The sequence below is a fragment of the Poecile atricapillus genome, chromosome 12 (genome assembly GCF_030490865.1).
Source record: "Poecile atricapillus isolate bPoeAtr1 chromosome 12, bPoeAtr1.hap1, whole genome shotgun sequence".
Taxonomy (NCBI): domain Eukaryota; kingdom Metazoa; phylum Chordata; class Aves; order Passeriformes; family Paridae; genus Poecile; species Poecile atricapillus.
The window spans coordinates 8,354,614-8,376,235 of NC_081260.1; the positions used below are offsets into that span (position 1 = coordinate 8,354,614).

Here is a 21,622-nt window from a genome sequence, read left to right on the forward strand (position 1 = left end):
TCAATAAATCCTATGAAAATTTGCATCCCTGTAGCTGCAGGAAAGGTTTCCCATGGTGCTCTTTCTAAAGCCTCCACAGAACAAGGTGTATTTGACTTTTCACCCTGTTTGTAGTAAGTATAATTTTAGGACTCATTATTCTAATGATAACCTGACATGTTGTCTTTTTTCCTTAATTGTAATTAACCAAAATTTGTCTCCAATTATTAGATGATCATCCTTTTAAAGCAAACAAAGTATTTTGTTGCTCATCCCCAACAACACCACTGAAGCCTGGATGTCAGTCAGTGATGGCTAGTCTGGGGATATGAGCGGACAAATCCTGCAGGCACTGGGGTTCCCCACAGAGCTTCTTGCTGTGGCACACAGGCCAGCATGTTCAGGGCCAAGATAAGGTTGATGAAGCTGGGTCCCATGGCTTGGCGAGATCATAAAGGGAGAAGAGAGGGAGGAGCTACACTCAGCAGAAGTGCACAACCTGAAGTACCTGAAATCCAGGTGGCAGCAAGGACATGAAGTCTGCAATAAAGAGATGGAAACTCTGACTTCTTGGAGATACTATGAACCTGGAAAATGTGAGACATGTCAACCTAGAAGAGAGATGAGTAAGGTAGTAGTGCAAGGAATCTGTATTACAAATTTGTGAAACAAGGAGTGGCATGGAGAGAGATAAGAGAGAATGGTTAACTAATGCAAACATGAGGGGACATCATATGGAAATACCAGACAGAAGGCATGGAACATACAGAAGTGATTTCCAACCAGCATGAACTTAGAGTGTGGAATGATATCAAGCTGTAGATACTGGAAGCTTACAGGACTAAGAAAGCAATTGAATTTCTTTTCCATTGTCTACCAAGAGCAGAAACAGGCTACTTCTAGCTAAAGGTCTTGAAGTTGCACAAGTCCTCATCTTCCCAGGAGATGGCCAGTGTTGAGAGCAGCGTTGTGTTCTACCTCAGGCATTGCTCTCATCCATTGTGGCCATTCCAGTGCTTTAGCTGGCTTAGGCACAGGACATGCTTCCTTACCCACCAGCAGGATACATCAAGGTAAATCTACACTCAATTCAAAATCTAAGATGATAAGAAGTACAAAATAGCTGGAATAAATGAAAAGTAGATTTTCTTGCTGATTTACTGTTTACGGCAAAGATTTAAAAAAGAGGCTGTGTCAGTGTTGTAGTTAGGAAAAAAAAAATTGTGGCAAGTCAGTTTGCCGAACCTTTTCTAACTATTTAGACAGGTTAAATCAAAAAAGTAATCTGCACGAAACAGATACACCTTTGGGCATCTTGTGTTCTTTTATTAGTGATGATGTGACATTAAGAATGTCAGGAAAATTAATCCACAAACACCAGAAGTTTATGTCCAAAAAGGAAACAAAGGAATCCTTTTACTTTATTCAAATAAAGGGAGAGGCCATGGGGCATTCTTCTGGGGTCTCTCGGTTTTTGGAGGACACAGTCTCCTTTTTATCCTAATTTCCCAGCTGCATGTCCCTTCTCTCCTCCATTGGCTGAGGTACCTGAGAGGTACAGACTTCCTGGAATGCCTGATACCTAAGACTCCCCTCTAATGCATAATCCTACCTCTTAATTTTTAATTCTTATGGAATTTATGGTCTTTCCCCATTGTTTCTTTCATCTTTCAATATCCAGTTTCATTTATCAGCAAACCTACAGTTTGTCTGTAAAGGCAAATATCTTTTTTCCATTCATCAATCAGTGGAATCCTTCCATTGTTTCTTTTATCGCTCAGTGCTAGTTTTGTCTACCAGCAGACCCACAGCTTGTTTGTAAAGACAAATCCGTCATTCCTCTCAAGAAAAACAATAGGGTTTGAAACAAAATAGAACAAAGTCACAGTATAACAGACTGCCCCAAGTGTCATATAGTCCAAACAGAGTAAATCCCACAAAGTGATTTGGCTCAGCCTCTACCCAAGGAAGTGATGTGCTTTTTTGCTTCTCTGAGAATTATTAACTATAACATCCACATTGCATGTGCAGTTGTTGCCATTTTAGCCTCCTGCAAGGTGTTGACTTTTATGGAAGCAAACTTGTTACCTAATATAGCAATGGCTATGTAATATATGCCAATTTTGTTTTTTCACTCTTTCCCACTCCATATGGGGCAGGGGAGTATCCTGCTGGAATTCTGTTCTGCACAGATGAAGCATGGAATGTTTCCTCTTCCCTTACAGACTATTAAGAAGCAGCATCAGAAGTAAGTTGTTTTGTGCCAGTTCTCTTCTGAAGAAGCCTCAGACTCCAAAAAGGTTAAAACCATCTGGCAAACTCTTGCATGAATCATATGGGTATTCGTAGCCTCTGGCTTTCTTAACTGCACTGTGAGTAATCCCAGTCGCTCTAGTCAGCACTGCTGCTGAAACCTGTTTCTTGTGTTCTGAATAAAGACCAAATGGGACTCCGACGGGACCTGGTGGTCTCCAGACAGGGAGGAGGCAAAATTGGGTTACAAACCTCTGAGCTGTCTGTTCCAGCCTGAAAGATCCGGACTGGCGGTCTTGTGGCTTCCAGCTGGAGCCTGCCCGGGAGGCTGTGCCCGGGGGTCGGGGCTGGGGTTACTGGACTGCCTTTTACCGTGTGCCCGTAGGTGGGCCTGCTCCGCGGCCTGTTCATAAGCCTCAGGGGAACTGTAAAAACCCTCGCAAAAAGGCCTCGCTAACCGAGCTCTGCCCGAAGCCTCGGGTCCCGTGAGGGGGTGCCCTCACGAGCCTGCGAACCCCCGAGTCACCTGGGCATGCGGAGGTGTCACTAATCGGGGCCCTAGGCTCGGGTCCCTAGGCTCGGGTCCGCAGCCACTCCCGCTACTTCCCCGGCACGTCATGGTGGCGGAGGGAGGGAGGGAGGATGGAGCAGCGCTGGTGGCGGCGGCGCAAGGCTCGCTCCACCCCCGCACCCTCAGCCATTTTAGCAGCCGGTACCGCCGCCGGTAGCGCTGTGATCTCCACCGGCAGCGCCGGGGCTGGGCACGGTGAGTGCAGGCTCAGCGCGGGGGAACGGCTGGTGAAGGGACAGGATGAGAAAGCTGGAATGGAGTGTGGTGAGATAGGATGGGCAGTGCTAGTCCCGCCCTTGCTGCCCGTCGGCAACATCTGGGGAGGGTCGCCCCGCGCACGAACAGGGCATGCGGGGCTGGCGCTACCCCTGACGCGGGGGCCCTGACGCGGGGGCTCCCGCCGGGGCGGAGGAGGCCGGGTCAGCTGGGGAAGGGCGAGGGTTACGCGGGATCAGGTCCGTCCCCACAGCCGTGGCTCGGGGGGGCCGCGCCGAGAGGATGCGCCGGAGCTTGCCGTTCTGGTACGGGCGGGCTGGAGCTGCCTCGGCCGCTGCCCGGAATAGGTGGCGGCGCGGAAAGGCCTCCTGGAAGCGCCGACGGTGGCGGGGGGGTGGGGTCGGGCGAGCGGCGAGAAGCACCGGGCCCCGCCCTGGGCCGGGGCTCCGCTCTAGGGTTTCTCCGTAGCTCCAAGGCAGCACCGTCGGCTCTCGCCGTTCCCCGTCCCGCCCGGAGCCCGCGGGGCCGAGCCCGGTCACTCCCGGACCCGCCGCCCGCCACTTTCCCGTAACGCGCCGGGTGAGACCTCATCCCCGGACGCTCCCTGGGTCAGCCCGGGGCCTTTCCCGGTTCTTCGGCGGCGCTCTGGCCTCCCCCGGAGCCCCCCGGCCCTTGAAGCCCCCTGCCTAGATGCAGGGGAGGAGGCTGGGCTCGGGAGATGGGCTGATGCTGATCAGGAGAGGTGATTCACTGCTCAGCGCATGCTTCTCTGCTCCACGTCACAAAACCACCTGTTAAAGGAAAGAAACTGGCTGAATATTTTTGTTGTCCTGTTCCTCTGTGTAAAATTTTGCTTTTTGGTGTTCTAGAACATTCTCTTTGTGGATTTCTGAAGCTTATTTGAAAAGAAGTGCATGTGTACTGCCTGACTCCCTTGCCCTGGCTGCACAGACCTCTCCATTCCAGTACTGCTGTTTGCCCAGTCCCTTAATGAAATAATTGTAGTATATACCTTTATAGCATATAAAAATTGGGAAAAAATTAAATGTGATACATTTATGTTAGGAAAAAAGGAGTGATAGGACAAAATATTTCAATGAGGATGTTCAGTAAATACAGAGGTTACAGAGAGCTTTGGTGTCAAGGAATGTTTTATAGAAGGTAAATGGACAGTTAAAGTCCCTTCTGGTGGTAAAAGATGATTGTCAGGGTAAGGATAATGTTGGCCCTTGCTTGGTTACTCTTTGCATCTTGATATGTTGCATAAAAATAAGAATATTATGTATGTTGTCATTTACTATTATAGACAAATTCGCAATTGTAGCCTTGCCAATTTCAAGTGCAAAAATGAGCAAAGAAAGCTACAGATGGACCTTAGAAACATACAGTGTTTTTTCTTTAATTTCTGCTTTTTGAATCTTTGGAATTTGTCATCTCAGACTAACTGCAGTGATTAAAGACATGGATTTTCTTTTTCCCTAAGGTATGTTTAAGATTTTAATGTCTCCAGTCCTTTCACCTAATTAAAAGAAAGGTAGCAAAGTTCCTGTCTTGGTTCTAGAAGACAGGTGTCTGGTAGGGAGGGCAGGAGCCTCCCTTGGAATGAAAGAATGTAGACCCCCTCCCTCCGAATTATTATAATTTTGAAATCAAGGGGCTCTCAGGCAGAGATCTGGGGATAGGAATAACAGTTCTTTACTAGTATAACCAGGCAAACAAACAACAATAACTACAGCAGTAGCAAGAAAACAGAACCAGGGACCCCGTGACAGCCTTCTCGGCTGAGATGGAAAGGGATGGAGGAGAGGCTTTGCTTCACAAACCCCTCGGGCAGTCAGTCCCGGTGCTCCTGCAGGGCTCTGAGGAACACCCAGCTGGAACAGCAGGGATGAGCAGAGATCCTGGGCCGGTGGCTGAGGTGGATCAGCAGCTCCATGGCAGTGGCTGGCACTGCCACAGGTCTCGGCAGGACAGGGGGTGCGAGGCCACCAACAAATAGGGAAGAAGGAGAAGCAGCAGCAGCTCCGTCTGGGTGATGGCGAAATTCCCTTCTCTCTACCGCAACAGCTCCGCGCCCAAAAATGTCTTTCTCCGAAGCTGAAGAAAGTCCGCCAAACAGTCCCCACCCTCCTTTTTCCTGCCCCCCTTCCCCCCCTGGGTCCGGCCACTCTTTGTCTTTTGTCAAGCACCCACTAGGTACCCACAGTTAGGTTGTCCCCGCAACTAATGGGTAAAAATTCCACGGGCAAGCCAGAACAAAAAAAAGGACACCTAACCCCCAACAGTTCCGCAGTCTCTTGACAGGATGTTTGGTTTTATGTTTTATTTCTTCTGCTCTTTGTGCATGGATACAAAGTTTTTATTTTAATACAATTCTACAGAAGTCTTAAATATTTCCACATAAAAGTTATTTTGGAAACTAATGCATTTTTAACATAGCTCTCATTGCTTTGTATTTATCAATTCTTCCATCGTTGTCTCAAATTACAGAATTGTATAAACTTGAAGCAGACAATTTCCCCCGGGACCCTCCTATGGTGGACAGTTTCAGGAGGTGTTCATTATTTAGGTGTTTGCATCTCATGCACACTTAGCTCATGTGTTACCTTTAATGCCCTCTGGAACATGCACTGCCAGTGATGGTGCTGCCCATTCACTGCTCATTGAATAATCCAACAGCAGCAGCTATAAACTTTCAGCATAATAAATTAGCAGAGTTCAGCAGATCACACCTTCTCCTAATGCAAGGGTGATGCTTCAGTCCTTTTATAAAACTAGAGAAACCACTTCTGAACTTACTAAGGCAAGGCTTTGCATGCAGATATATGCCAGGTGATGTTATGATATAAAACTAGTAAAATAGGCACAGCCTATTACACTATTGTAAATTAAGTTAGTACTCAGATACCAAACAACCTGAGACAAGTAAACATGCAAAATATATTGAAGTTAATGATAAATAGAGTTAGGTAGTTAATATGACAAATTAATGAGTGCTCTTTTATAAGAAAACCCTTCTGAGTAAGGCGTTGCTTAAATTAAAAAAGAGCTGGAGTTAATCATAACGGGAAATTTCATTGTATACACAAGCGTGTGGTCACTGTGCTTCAGGTCATTTGTTTTCTCAGGAGAGAATGAAGTTGAATAGAAGGAGGAGAGCAATTTCCTGAGAAACAGAATTTACGGTTTTGTTCTGTTTATTCATAGATTAGTTTGTTATTTAGATAGTACAACATCTTCAACCTTTTTTGTGGAAGGCCTATCTCAAAAGCTGTCTGCACTGTTTAATTTTACTACCTTCTGGAGCAGCTGCAGAGTAACTGCTTTGGTGTTCATCTTTGTTCCAAAGTCTCCTCCTCTCCTCCCTGTAACTGGGATTGCTGCCCTTCGCATTTCCGTTTGGAATAGACTAGCTGTATGGAAGGGAAGGCTTAAGAAAGTTTTTCTCCTCTGTTGGTAGAGCTCTGTTTACAGGGATAGGGATTATTAGTACTTCGCTGTTGTTTCATTGTTTTTTTGGTTGGGGGAGGGGGAGGGAAATTAGGATTGCCTGTAATCTGTTGATGCACCTTGAGCTGTCTCTTTCTTCAAAGCGTTGAGCTCTGAAGGTAGGGACATACAAACAAATGAAGAGTGCAGCACTGGTTATTCCTTCTGTGGCCACTCGCTAAGGGTAACTAACCTGTGTTGTGCTGAAAGTAAGGCACACTGAAGGGGTGTGACAGGTTTCTTCTACGACCTGTGGTGCCCGTGGATGGGCAGCCTAGCAGTATCAAGGCCCTGTCTCAGACTGCTTTGTGGTCTGGGTGGTGCATGGGGAGGACCTTGCCTTCATCCTGGACACGCTGGAGCTGTGAGCTGGTTTTGCTTGTTTTATATAGACATGAGCTAAAAGACACTGTTGGAAAAAAGGTTTGGACAGTGGCCAGCATTGCCTAGGAGCTGTGGTTTCAGTTTCCTTCTCTGCAGAAAGTACCTAGTGTGATCTGCGTTGGGATCAACAAAAATGGTTGGGCCGAACATAAATAAGCTACAGCAGCTCTGCTTTCCCTGCCCTACTTTTTATCAGGGTTATCAGTTCCTACCTAGCACTGCATATGAAGTGCACTTATAATCAAGATACAGCTTTGATTGGGTGTTAGGTATTCATAACATTATTTACCTGACCAAGTGTGTGAGACAGAGGTTAGGAATGAGTGGTGGGGGTGGAAATTCTTCATGCTGTTGTTTCCCTAAACAGGGAGCCTGTCTCCTCTTCCCATTACTGTGCTGCTGCTGACCTGTGCTGCCACAGCCTAGAGTAGCTTCTGAGTCAGGACTGACCCGGGGCTGGCATCTTTTTTACTGTGAAGATGGTGAGATACTGGCATAGGTTGCCCAGGAGGGCTGCGGGTGCCCCAACCCTGGCAACGTCCGAAGCCAGGTTTGGATAAGGCCTTGAGCCTGCAGAGCTTTGTTACAAGGAATGTGAGTGCAAGGCCTGATGGTACAATTGTCTGGAGACTTATTTAAGATGATCCTAAATATAGCAGAAAATTCAAAGGCATGTTGAACAGTTTTTTAGTAAGGAAATAAACAGCACAGGCAGTGTTGGGAAATGGAGGAACAGAGCAAGCAAGGAAAGATGACTGTGGGCATGGGACTGGAAGCAGTGTGGGAAGTGTTTTCCTTCAGCCAGCATGTTGCCAGATTGTCAGTTTGTACAGTGGATTATTTTTAAAATTTGAGTTCATGAGTTGGTTAGGATGGATGTGAGGTCAGAGCAAATGCTGCTGCTTCAAAAAGTCAGTGTGTAGTTTACTTTCTTTACATTTGGATTAGTAGCCGTGTCATGTGAAGGATGTAAAGAATTGTTTTCTTTTTGCTTTAGATAGAACTAAGCACTTAGACTTGCCCCTGAAATCAAAGGGTACTTTTCACCTCAGTAAAGTGGTTTTAAGGAATCCTAGATAATGAGAAATTATTTTCTTTAAAAAAAATTTTGCATGGGTTTTATAGTACAGTTAATTCTAAATCAACGGCTATTGTATGTCTGTGTGTTCACCAGGCTTCAAGATGAGATATCTTTATCTCCAGGTGTCCTGGTTTAGAACAAATTTGGGAGAGAACCTCCAAATGGGGTCTCTCCAGAAAACAAATTCAAATGGCCTCTCCCCCAGCTGCTTCAGGAAAATATTTCCTTGGAGAAAAGTGGGAAAAATTTGTTAATTTAACAGAATTTGAATAATATTAAACAACAAAACCTCTTGCTATTCAATGAGATGGCAATTCCAGAAAAAAAAGTCCTTTTCATGTGGGGTAGCTCGGCTCGCTCAGGTTCTTATCAGTCCCTCTGGTACTGGAAAGTGCAAAGGCCCAGGCCCTGGTGTGCCACAGGCATGAGCACCTGGGCTTTGTCTGGGTTTTCAGTCCAGAGCAGGTTTGAACAGATCCAAGGAAAAGGGAAAAAAGCAGTCTGGGGAACTTCTCTGCCTCAGCTAACTAAAAACTAACTAAAAGCAAAGGAGAGGTCTGCCCGTGCTGCAGACAACACAGTCCAGGAGCAGTATGCAGGGCAGTGAGTGCTCTTTCTCAACACAAACTGCATGTGTCTTCTTCCCCCGCTTCAGTCTCAGAGCCAGTCTTAAATGTGCTGAACTTAATATATAACATAAACCAGGCGACTGGGGATACAAGCATCATAAAGCCACCCCAGGACTCCAAGGCAGAGGTAAAGTGATCCATCAAGTATCACAGAATTAAGAGTCTCGGATTTAAAGTGATCCAAGGTGGATCCTTAGTTATCACTTTAAGTCTGAGACTCTTATATCTCTTATACTTGAATACCGCTGTTGTTCAGCGAGGACAAAAACTAATGCACTAGGATTTCCTTCAATGTATATTGATGTGACTGTTGATTCCCTATAGCACATTACTGCTTCATCAGTAGAGCATCTTTTTTTAAAAGCATACTTGTAACTTTCCTTTTAGGTTAACACTTTTATATTTCTTTTAAAGTTCTTATTATAAACTCATTGGTCTGGCAATGTCAGCTGTTTAATGTCAAAACTTCGAGCAGAAGATCTGTATGCATATCTGTTTTACTTGAGGCTGTAATGATGCTGCAGCTCATTGAATGATTTTTGCTCATCACTTTTGTTAGTGTACAGGGAAAATGCTCTTATTTCCATGCCCTGATGTTTTATAGCAGAGGTGTATAATGGCAGTTAGAATATTAATATATGTATCAATTTAAAAAATAATCTAGGTATGCTTGAAAGACTGTGAAATTAGAAACAAGTTAACATTGCAAGGACAGACTTAAAATAACACATTACATCCCAGTACTTGTTCTCTTACAGCTTGTTCTAATTAAGAGATGTTTAAATTATCATTTTAATAACACTGAAGTGGCGTTCTGTTCTAACTCGCCTTACTACAGAAAATAAGATTGTAAGTGAGCAATACCAAGACAGTTTCCGAAGTGCTTGGTTGAAGATGATTTTAAAAAATATTTAAACTTATAATAATAAATGGATGCTTTATTTTTACAATATCTGTTAATGATACATTTACCCTACCCCCTTCCTTTGTTGTGGTATAAGCTTGGCCAACATGTAAAAGTTTTGATATAAGCTAATGGTTATGTTTGGCAAAAGTACTCTTAGATCTGTAAAGCAGACCTGGTTTTTGTTTGAGTTTTTTTTTTAAGCTATTTTACAAGATAGTGCAACCTATTTTAAAAGGAAGGTAGTTTTAATACAGTGTATTCTGATCTTTGTTCCACTTGACAATGCACTTTACTCAACTGCATAAATTTAAATTTAAATTGTGCTTAATAAGTGTGACATATTCTAGGAGACAGAGAAGTAGATTGAAGTAACATGAAAGGATGGCTGTCAGGATTTTGTGAGAGAAATGGGACTACTTAAAGACTTTTTAAAGCATGATTTATTATTTTTTTCTACAGTCTCATGAAGGAGTAAGTATGTCTTCACCTTATTCACCAGATGTTCGTGGTCAGTGGTCATAAGACTACAGGTCACAAGGTCTTTTAAGGGTTATCTAGCCAATCAACTAATGCCACAAAAGAATGTTTATACGTCTCTTCCGCAGTGCGAACTTTCTTAACCAATCATATAGTGACACACAAAACTACTTGTTATACCTTAAAATTCTTATTACCTTAAAACTTCTTCCATTTGTCTTGGTAACTAGAGTGGAGTAGCCTATGAAATATCACTATTACAACTTAACCTTATGTCTTTCTACTTAAACTCAGATTCTTACTTACGATTCTAAGTCTGGAAGCTTTCTCCAAGGCCTCAAGTCAAATCCTGTGTCCATGTCTGTATCTGAGCTTGCATTTGCAAGATTTTGAGAGCTTTCTGTGTCTGGAATTCCCACAGATGACATTTTTTAAAATTTTTTTTGGCACATTATAAGCTACAAAAGGTGCATCCTGCACTACACCTTCACTGAGGTTTTCCTCTGTACATGCAGTGGCTCAGTTTCAGTGGTTCAGTATCCAGTTTATATGGCTGCTTGTTCGGGTGTTTGCTGTGTAACTTTAGAGAAGTAGCTGGAGTTGCAGTAGTGCCTTTAGTAAGGTTCTTACTGGCTGCTGCATGGCAGTCTGTGAGCATGCTGTGGATGCAAGACAGGGCTCTAGTGCTGTCAGCAGTGGCCACTACACACCCACATGTGGTTTGCTATCACTGGGGTTGGGGTTACTGGGGACTGAGAGCTTGAACACTTTAATTTCTGTGCTGAAATTTTTGATCTTTAAACGTTGCAACTCCAAAAAAGTCAAGCATCACATGTTGCTGCTTATTTCATGAAGTAATTCCTCCCATACCCAAATAGTTGTATTTTCAGCCCTGTCTCTGGTCACCTTCGCACTGCTGTAACTTATACATCACTTGTATCCACCCACTCAGCTCATTGTCACAGTAGTCCCTAAAATAGCTGTGTAACTGCCCTTGGTAAGTGACCATTAAACTTTTTTAAGGGCCTTAATTGCAGAAGTCCTGCTCACAGGAAAAAAAAAAAGGCATAGAGAGGAACTGAATAAATTATAATATTTAATGTGTAATTATAATATTGAATGTGTAATACCACAAAAACATTTATATTTGGTATTTCCTAGTTCAGGTTCTTGGAAAAGAAATATAAAACAAATAACTGATTTCTTCAGAGCACCTGTGTGCCCTAAGGCACTTCTTTCAAAGCTGCCAGGAAATCTTTGTCACAGTAAGAACAGCCTTAATACTTGTATTAGGTTTGCTTTTAACAGTCTCCTAGTGCAAGTGAATTTTTACTATCCCTCAGTTGCACAGATATTTTTACAGACATATCAGCACAGCAGTGTTTCTATCTGATAGCTTTTCCTGTGATTGTTTTCCAACTTGTCCATGTCCTGCTGGGGCACCTAAAGGCCCCTGTCTACAAATCGTTGGACTCTATGCCCAGTGCAGGCAGCTCTCACCACAAGCCAGCTGTAGGCACTGGAGGTGCCTGGTTTCCTTCATTCCATCATCCCTCTGTTTCTCTACAGCACCCACTGGGCACACCAGTTGATTCCTGTGCTTGAATTTTTTATAGGAGGTGCTTTGCTATAACATAAGAGCTATCCTTTGTGGTTCAGATTAAAATCTACTGATTAGCCTGGAAAAAAGTGAATCTCCTGCTGTTTTTTTAAAGACAAAGCTTAAGGTGTGCTGTGTTTTTAGAGAGTGAGCAGCCAAGTTGCCCATTCTACATCAAGCTTACTCAGCTCAATAGTAAGCCTCCTATACCACAGTGTTTGATAAAATAAGAACTTCCTCAAAATAAATACATTTTTGTGTTCATATAGTGAATGCTTATCTGGCTACAGGTCTTGATTGGAAATGTTATAATTTACCAAACAGTTAATTGTTTATTATGTCTGTTTCTGTGCACTAGGAGCCACTGTACAACTTGAACCAAAAAGTACACTAAGAATGATGCATTTAGATAAACAGTAGATTGTAAATAATGATTACTGTCAGTTTCTCACATGCAGTGAAATACAAAGAGCACTCACTACTTTCAAGTTAGGCAGGTTCTTGTGGTGGTTTTTAGCAGTAGCTAAAAGTCACCAGAGTACTTACTCATCTCTTGCGGTGAGATATAGATTAGGAGAAGGGTAAAACAGGCTTAAAACTTAAAAGTAATAAAGTTTATTAACAGAACTACAAGAGTAAAAAACCAGAATAAAACCTCCAGAAACCTTTTCTCCCCCCCCCACCCAACCTTTTTCCTTTCCCAACTGGTAACATAGAGACAAAACTTGGGTTCTTAAAGCAGTACCAACTATACAGTAGTCCTTTTCGTCAGTCTCTGTAGGGAGAGGAGTCTTCTGTCGTTCCATGGAGAGTTCTCCACAAGAAAACAGTTTTCTCGTAGCTTTTAATTTCCATCCCTGGTAGCTGCCTGGAAAGAAAACCTCTGCTGTCATGCTCTCTTCTCATTTTCACACCACTCAGAGGTGTGTTCATGGGCCATGAACTCCAGGGGTATTATTTTAAAGATGAGTTATTAAAAGGCAAAGGTCCTCTTCATCTCTTTCTATGATCATCTCTGGGAACAGAGGTTTTCTCCTTTTCTCTCTTGGGGCAAAGGGTCTTCATCAACTCTCACTTCTCTCTCTCTGGTCAAGCATCTCATGGGATTACAGCTATTCCAGCATCTGCTCAGCTTCAACAATGGATACCTTTGCTCAGATTTACAGTTTGAATAATTGATTTCCCCCAATACTCTTTCATGAAATAAAGGAGTTTTTCAGAACATTATTGTCCATCTCCATGGCTTTACTAAAAGAATATTTTAGCTTATTAAAACATCTCCTCATTTTCCTTCCATCTGGAGCTTGACTCTTTCTCTTACTGACCTTGATGTTTCATATTGTTTCTTTACATGTTGATTGCTCCCACTTGCCTCTCTCATGTAGAGAGAATTAAGTCTGCAGGTCTCATCTGTGTAGTGAAAGGGTTAAATTTGGCCCAAGCCATGGCCAGGTATTCAAGATGTCGGATTTCAGCTCCACAGGCTGCTGGAAGGCAGCGGATGGTTTTCAGCTGTTTTTTGGCCTGGAGCCCTCTTCGCGGGCCATGGTGGGGGAGGTGAGGTGAGATGTCAGCAGCCATGGCCCAGCCCAGCCTAGGGCTGGGGGCCCCCCTGGTGAAAGACTTCAGCCACCCCGCTGGAATGGCACCTGGAAGGCTCCCTGGGAGGGGCCACAACAGAGCCTGGCCCGGCCTGGGGCCTGGGGAAGCCCCTCAGTCCCCATCCCCCACTTGGGAGCCACTGGAGTCTGGCCCAGCCTCCCCCCAGGCCACACAGGCCGCGGGTGGAGCCGGGCCAGCCAAACCAGAACTCCGATACCTTTCAAGGCCGGAAACAAAAGGGACCCAAAATTCCTGAGCTTGGGTTTAAAAGGTGGTATTCACAAAGGTGATCTTACTTTTCAGTAGTCCAAAATGCTGTCAATTCTGAGAACTGGTTATCTATTGGGGTGATCTCGAGCAGAGAAGAAACTCCCAGCAGCTTCTCTCAAAAGAGTCACTTCCATGGGTGCTTCCCACTTTTTTCCCTAAATGCCAAACTACCACAGTACTACACAGTGCTTGCTCTAACTTCACCCTGTGTAGTTCACCATTTTACTGCACATATTTTTGGCAGGTAGCACATACAGCAGAATGAGTCTTTGCATATTTAAATGTGAAATGACGCCAGTGTCCTGTCGAGTGGGTAGGGCTGAAGGAAGCTGGTAAGAACACAAGGAGCCTGTGTTGTCCTTGCTGTTAAGTATTTGATACTTGCTGGTGCAAGTATCTGTCTGAAAAAAAAAGAAAGGCAAATTGATACAGCTAGTCGGATTTACTGAAAGACTTCACCTTGTCTAAGTGATCCATCAGGTACTTCGTTGTTTCCTCCCCAGCAGTCATACATGCAGTCAGTCTGGAAAAGATCATTTTAAGTTCATTTTATCTAAAGCACATGATAAGTAGAATACACAGTGAGTCATTCTTCCATTTGTCTTGGTAGCTAGAGTGGAGTTGCCTATGAAATGTCACTATTTCAAATATGCTGGTTCAGTCTGAGGAGCTAGACACAGCGTATCACAGCACACTGGCTCACAGCAAAATCCCAAAAATTTATGACTGAGGGCATTCGTCTCAGCTTAAGCTGACAATTTGGCATACAGATTCCATACAATCACTCTGAATTAGGAAAATTACTAACTCCTTCCACACCTTCCACAAGTAAAAATTATGCCAGTTAAAGTACTTTGGAGCATATAAAATTAATCTGCAATAAAATTTTTAAAAGTGGCTAGATATGGGGGGTTGGGCTTGGGTTGTGGTTTTTTTTGGCTTTCAGTAAAGATAAAAGTAGGTTATATATCATAGTACAGTTTCTGGTTGCCTTTTTTTTTTCCCCCTAGTACAATTCTATGGATGCCCTAAGCTTGCTAAGGCTGCAGCCAGCAATCTCTTACTCTGGCTGCTGGCAAAAGGAGGGGAGAGCAGCAACAAATAGGCAGAGGCTACTTCATTCAACAGTAGCTCTGTTTTCAGGCTTATTTCAAGTTCTTGCAAAGCACAGAACTGTGTTTCAACAGAACTAAACCAAGGTGACCACTTCCTCTCTGGCAGTGGCACTTTGTGGGACTGAATTGTGAGCGGTGTCAGACAGCCCATGCAACTACAGATTGTGTGACCAGGTGCCTGCAAACTCTGCAGCCCACAGGAACAGCCAGTGCAGCCCAGGTGGGACCACCTCAGTCCAGAACTGCATTCAGTTACCTGCCATGAGCCTAAACTTGAAGACTCAGGGAACCAACCTCCTTGTTGCACTGTTCACTTCTCATTTGGAGTCTCCCTTACACTGAGGTCATGTTTATGACAATTCAGCAAAGTAATTTGCTGATATTGTGTTGTATCCTAAAAATTGCTTTGAGTATTAACCTCTCTAACCTCTTTTCTGTTCCTAGCATGGTGTTTTTTGGTTTGCTTTTCTTACACAATGAAAATGTACATACTAAAATAATTGCAATACTGTATAGGTAAAGTTTAATTTTACAACAGTATTTTCTATAGCTTTGAATGTTATGTAGAAGAGTAAGCAGTTAGTGGTAATGCCAACTAAGAGCAAAGTGATACAAAAATAGATAGAAAAATTTAAAAGAAGGAAGAGATCTTGGTTTGTGGTGTCCATGTCCTTTTTGCACCAGATGTAGATGTAGGAAGGGTGGAGTGGTTTGTCTGTCTGCTCATAGTAGCCCATTAGTTTGTCATTTTGCACATTACTTTCCATGAAAGCAATTGTATGTACTGCTGATTCATACTGTGTATTTACACAGGGTAATTTAATACTGAACTTGATAGCCTTGGTTTTGTGCCTTTGTTTGATAGATGTGTTTAATTTTCCTTATGAAAATGGATTATATTTTTATTTCATAAGCATGCAAATACTTCTGCATTTTTATGAGCTCCTCTGTTTGAACAACTTAGTCAAATGTGTTTTCCTTATGAAATGTATTGCCATAGGCTAGAGGAACAACTAGAAAGTTAAACTAAGCTTGCTGTGCTTAAGTAAAAAACAGGGTGAGAATGTGGGGGCTGAAAAGGGCTCAGAGCAAGGTTATGCCTTAGAAAACTATGCAGAGTATCCTCCTTGTATGTGTGCTACATTTTGCCATTCTGAGATTGCCAGTTCTCCATCTGGCTGGTCTTTCAGGACTGTTTTTCTTGCATGTCTTTCAATAACAGTACCTAGCAAAGTGTTTTATGGCTCCATAAATTTGACTAGGGGAAGAGATGATAAATGCCTGGCAGTTTCTGTCTGACATAATTGAAGGAAAACCCCTCATTTCCAGCCTCGAATGAGTTCAGGTTATTTGCATACTCAAAGGTGGTATGATGAGTGATGATCACATATACTCATTTCTGACTGTTCTGTGTAAGACTCTGTCCTGATCATATTACCACACCAGCTGCTTTCCCACCTTTCTGGGTCGTGGTCTATATCCAGACATTGGATGAAAAGGTAAAGGAAGGATGTATTATTCCCTGAAAGGCAGTGGTGGATAAGTTTTCTTTTGTGTGTTTCTCTAAGTTGATTCATTGGTGTTCCTCAGACAGAACAAATAGTTTGAGAAATTTGTTACGTATTACCTCTTAGCTGTAGCAGTTGAGATGGATGTGACTTGAGATTCCAAGGTTCCTATGGCAATAATGAATTATATTGTTTACAGCTTTCTTTTATAGGGTTTTCAAAAAACCTCACATTCAATCTCAATTGGCAAAAATTTTGTTACCACCCATCTCACTGACCAATAGCTGCCTGTGTACATGCCTGTCAGGTATTGGTTGGCGTCGGTTGTTTGAATTTAAATCTCTCAGCTCCTCAGTGCCTTCTTCATAGAGATGTTTAATTCTTTTCCTTTAATGGTATATGCTAGTTGAATTATGGTCAGGGTTACTTATGCCTATGAGGCTTCCAGGCCACCTGCTAGCCGTCACAGTTTCACCTTTTTTTTTTTTGAATACAAAGGCAGTGTCTGTTATCTTCTGCAGGGCTCTTGCAGACAGGACGACAAACATGGCACAGTGTGTGAAACAATTTCACACAAATTATAAGCCCAGTTCCACCCAACTCAACAAGCCTAACCCTACCAGCTGTTGGTCCATCCCACATACCATCAAAGTTTTTACAATCATGTCCATGAGCTATCAAAAATTAGATTAATAACAGCACAATTTCACAGGTATGCTGCACACTATTTACATCTATGGCTGAATTATTCAAATCAAGGAAGTTTCATTTATCTTTTGTTACAAACAACTCAACTCAAAAAACTATCAGAGATAACACTTTGCTGTCTTGTTTCAATTAAAAGATGTACATCCTTCTGCTTAGTCATGTCTCTAAAATATCTGACTCTTGAGGTTAAATGAAGTTACAGGTAAATTTCAAGGGTCCCATATTTCCATACAGCAGGTGCAAAAGGTTGTTCTGGTTATTGTTCTATGGCATCTGCTATGGGGCTGTCAGGGAAGCGTTGGTTGCAGTCCCAGACCAGAGTGCAGAGCAGGTTGTACACACCGAGCAGGTACACATCGAATACTGGCATCTGTGGAAATACAGGCATACCTGCGCCCCCAAGTGACAAGATCCCAAGGGCCTTCCCATTTGTAAGTGATGAGGTCTTGTACCATACATTTGGGCAACTGGACGTCACTAGAGGGCTGTAATGATAAAAAGTGATTTAAAATGACAGGATTTTGGGAATTTGTCAGTATTGTTTGATATTTTAAGGCATGGAGAGCTTTGGCCACCCTACTGGGGGGGGGGGGGGGTTTCACCACACTTAGCTTTTAGTTTTCCTAGTTAGCCGAAATGAGATTTGCATTTGTAACTTGCATAGCATTAAGTAGATTTATCTTTCAGAAAGGTAAGCTTTGAATATTGAGTTGCTGAAGCTTTACTGTTGAGGCCGTTAAAAGCAATCTGATGTCAGATTTAATCATGAGTCCACATGAAAACTTCTTGTCTGGCATGCTTTTGGCAGCATGTTACATCATTCAAACTCCTGAAGGTGCTCAGAACATAAAACTGAGGTGAAAATTGAAAACGATAATGTAATGTTGTAATAATCAGGTATCCCCTGACCTACACCCTGTTCCATGTTTTCAAGGAGCAGGTAGTGTTTTACAATTGTACAAATGGCATTGACAACCAGCAGCTGACAAAGGTCTTATTACCAAGCCAGGAAAAATTTGTGGTCTATTCAGATATGCTTCTAACTTAAGAGGGCCTAGAAGTTTCACTATTAAATGTTTTTCTTTCCTAGATTTTTTGTCAGTTTATCAACCTGCTTTCTAGAAACATTTGAATTGCAGTTATGTTCAAGGTAAAGTGACTTGTTTTTTGTGTCTGCTAGTGAGCAGCAAGATTGACAGTAACTAGAGTGGACACTTAAATAACCCTTACTCAAAACTTCCAAGAGGGATCTTTGTCCTCCCATCATTGTAAGGATCGATCTGATAGATTTGAAGTGGGGACTGTGTGTTTTTGAGTTGAATTGTAAACATTTTCTTACAATATTAGTTTTTTGAGTGTCATTGCATTTGTTAATAAGCTAAATTACTAATTGGTTTTTATTACTAAACATGAATTGTTGTGATACTCTGTGTCATGCTAAGGATTTTTCAGTCCCTTTTTCAGAACAAAAGGTTCCTAAAAACAATTTAAAGAATGGTCAACAGTGTCAGTTTCCTCTTGAAACTTCCTTCAGAATTTGTCTGAGACCACTTTATAGTTTGTTTAGTCTAGCGCTGTGCACGGTTTTTCTTCTGCAGTTGCTACTGTGAATGCTGCTTTATACATATTCAAAATTATCCAGTTAGCTAAATATATAAAAGTCACGTTATCAAAGCTCTGTGCTTTGCTGCAAATAGTCACACACACTTTTTTGTCTTTCAGACTGTTAGGATCTGAACAAATTTCTTTCAGTAAGCTCTGTGGCTGTGCTAGCACCCAGCTGTCCTGTGCTAGTATGTTTTGCTGAGGGGTAGGGCATGTACACAGATACAACCATAGTAATGTGGTTACTGAGCTGAGCCAGTTCCAGCTCAGGCCTGGAACATGTGATCCTCTACCCCTCTGCTGCTTTGCAAAAGGTACTTGGATATTTTGGACTAAGAACATCAAATGCTGCTATGTTTGCAACTGTACACCTTAAACACTTTTGTGTCTGTAAATAAGAAGTGCAGTAAATGTGCCTGCACATTTATTGGGGGCAGGGGTGGGTGGTAAAGTTCAAAACTTGGGTGTTTAAAACTTTCAGAGGTATTTTTTTCCTGCGTATTTTTTTTAAGACATCTTGAAGAACTGTGTTAGTTTCTGCTGTGTTCTGTTTAGTATAAATGATTATATTCAGAGTACTTTTGAACAAAATATTGTTTTGAGCTGTTTAATCTAAAAACTTGAATGTGTGCTTTCCGTTGTAGGGGAAAACGTAATGGATTTTGTTTGGTCACCTCACTTCCTCTTTGAAGTGCAGATAATAATCAAAGAACTGTTATGATACTGTAAGGCAGTAAAATTGCCTTCCTTGGCAGAAAATGCCAAATAATGTTATTAACAGGAATGTATCCTAAAGGTATCTCGGTCTACCATAAAACACATGAAAGTAGCAGAAAGCAAGTTCACTCACAAAAAGTTTGTGAGTCAGTTCAGCAGTTGCAATATGTAGTAATGTCTTAGATAAGTTAAAACTTGGGAATTCTACATATGGATCCAGAAATGATGAATACTTACAAATGAATCTAGGTATGTTTAGCTAGAAAGTAGTGGGGTAGGTTCAACATGAACCAAGCAATAGACTATGCTAAAGTTTTGCATTAAGGCTACAATAAAATTTAGTTCCTTAAACATACAAAAAACATCATCACTCTTTCACTGGAAGATACTGTGAATCTGTTCAAAAGATTACACTGTGCTTGCTCCCAAAGCTCCTACTGTTTATTGACTCTCAAAGCATTTTTACTACACAATGAAAAGGAAAAAGAGAGATAACTCATGCTTGAAATCTCAGGGTCTACCTTCTCAAATGACCACAGGTGGGGGCAGCTTTCTTAAATTTGTGGTTTTTTAAGTGCACATCCGGTCATCTGTATATCAGAATGTCTGCAAGGAAAGAAATCCTTCAAAATGCAAATAAGAAAGCCTATTTTTCTTTTCTGGCTTAGTCAAAAAAGGGGAGGAATTTGCACTTCTGAATGTGAGCTCTTAAGAGAAAAAGGAAGGTGTATTTTCTAGCTCTAGCGCTGTTCTTGTTGGCTGTCCCCACAGAATTTTGAAAAATCCATACAAACCTTAGAAAAATCTCTCCCAGCCTACAGTATCGTTTTTGGTAGACAAAAGATTACTGGTGCAGTACACAAGAAGGAACATTTGCTCTCCCGCTTCCTTTTTAAAGTATGTAATTGATTTCACTACCTCAATTATGACCCATGAAAACACCCTAATGTGAATGATGAGAGATGACAGAGTTTCTGAAAAACAAGGAAGGTAAATGTAAAATTGAAGTCAGCATTTCTTGCGAAAATGAAAGCTGAAGAACCAGTCAGGCCTCAGAAGGAATAGAGAATTATGTTTAGAACTGGGACAAGCATAAGTACATTTTCTCTGAATCAAATTCTGAATAAGACTTACCCAGAGAGATTATTTTATCCATCTTCATTTGCAAAACAAAAAGCACCTGACATCCTAATTTCATTACATGGTCAAAGGCTGTTGTTGAAATGATCATTGGAAGCATAAGAGGGGGAGACGAGCACCCTAATTCTTAAACAATGAGTTTAAGAATTCTTAAACAAAGCATTTGTCAATGTTTATGTTTCTAGTACTGACTGTATCTGAAAATAGATAAAAAAGAACGTCACGAGGCCATAGCAATTAGAAGCAAAAAATTAGTTGGAAATTATGAATGTAACTTTTATCTGCAGTATCCCGTAATATGCCAGAACCAAGAATATTACATCTGGCTTTGAGGACTGTAAAACAATGTGATGCCCAAAAGATAAGCTGGAAGTAAATCCCCATAGACTGGTGTCTATAGTGCAGGTATTTGTTTATTGCAGCACTGGTGGTGAGGAGGATTTCTCCTGCTAACTCACCCACCTTTGTCAAGTGCTGTGGTATATTTATACATTTATATATATATATTTATACAGTATGTGTTGCTAAGTGTTAATATGTCACTACAACATCTTCACAGATTTGCCGGGACTAATTTACATGGTATGATCTCATGCCTTAGAAATTGTTCTTTTGCACTGTGCTCATGCCTCCCCAGTTTGGGGGTTGTTGACGTCATTAATGAAGGCTTCCGAGGTCTTCTTTGCATCTGAACTTTTCGACTTTATCTTCAGAACATACACAGTTATGGTGTTCTTTGGTCTGTCTGTTCCTAACCGGTCTAAATTATTTATTTTGTGGCTAATTGTCTTTACATTTGCCAATTTCTCATTAATACTATACTTGTCTACCTCTAAAGTGATCCACTTGGTGGGTTTTTTTCTTCTTTTTTGTCTATTCAGCATTAAGCAACTAGTTAACCATATACTAGCCATTACGTTGTATAGAAAGTTATTTATATAAGGTTATATAGGTATCAAAGTTATGATTCAGATTATATAGATATAAAAAGCTATGATTCAGGTTATATTGATATCAGGGTATATAGACATAAAAAAAGTCATGATTTAGGTTATATTGATATCAGATTATACAGATATATCAGGTTATATTGATATCTTAAAACTCAAGCTATATAAGGACCTTGTAACTCTGACCTAAGTTATAGAGGTACCAACTGTACATCAGTTATTTACTTTTATTGTGCTCTGAAAATGCAGGGGAAGATGTGGCAAATGTACTTACATCTGTAAGTCACAAATTGATTTGGTCTTCTACACTCTGTAATTCAGCAATCTTAGGAGAGGCCTCTCTTTTTGTGAGCACTTTGCTACTGAGAAAGAATCAGAAAGTAAAAGATGATGATAACTTAAATCTCACTAGCTGGATCAT

General features: G+C 41.8%; 1 protein-coding gene across 4 annotated transcripts in view; it reads left to right on the plus strand.

Moving 5' to 3' along the window:
- ACSL4 (acyl-CoA synthetase long chain family member 4) overlaps nt 1–21,622 on the plus strand; it is a 166,885-nt gene that overhangs the window by 119,719 nt on the left and 25,544 nt on the right. The window contains exon 1 of one of the 4 annotated variants that reach the window (XM_058848255.1): nt 2,943–2,998. The exons of 2 other annotated variants lie outside the window; for them this stretch is intronic. The gene's annotated coding sequence lies outside the window, so the exon portion shown is untranslated. Of the gene's footprint in view, nt 1–2,942; nt 2,999–17,919; nt 17,940–21,622 lie in introns of those variants that run through there. One more of the 4 variants, XM_058848253.1, reaches the window with a different exon arrangement.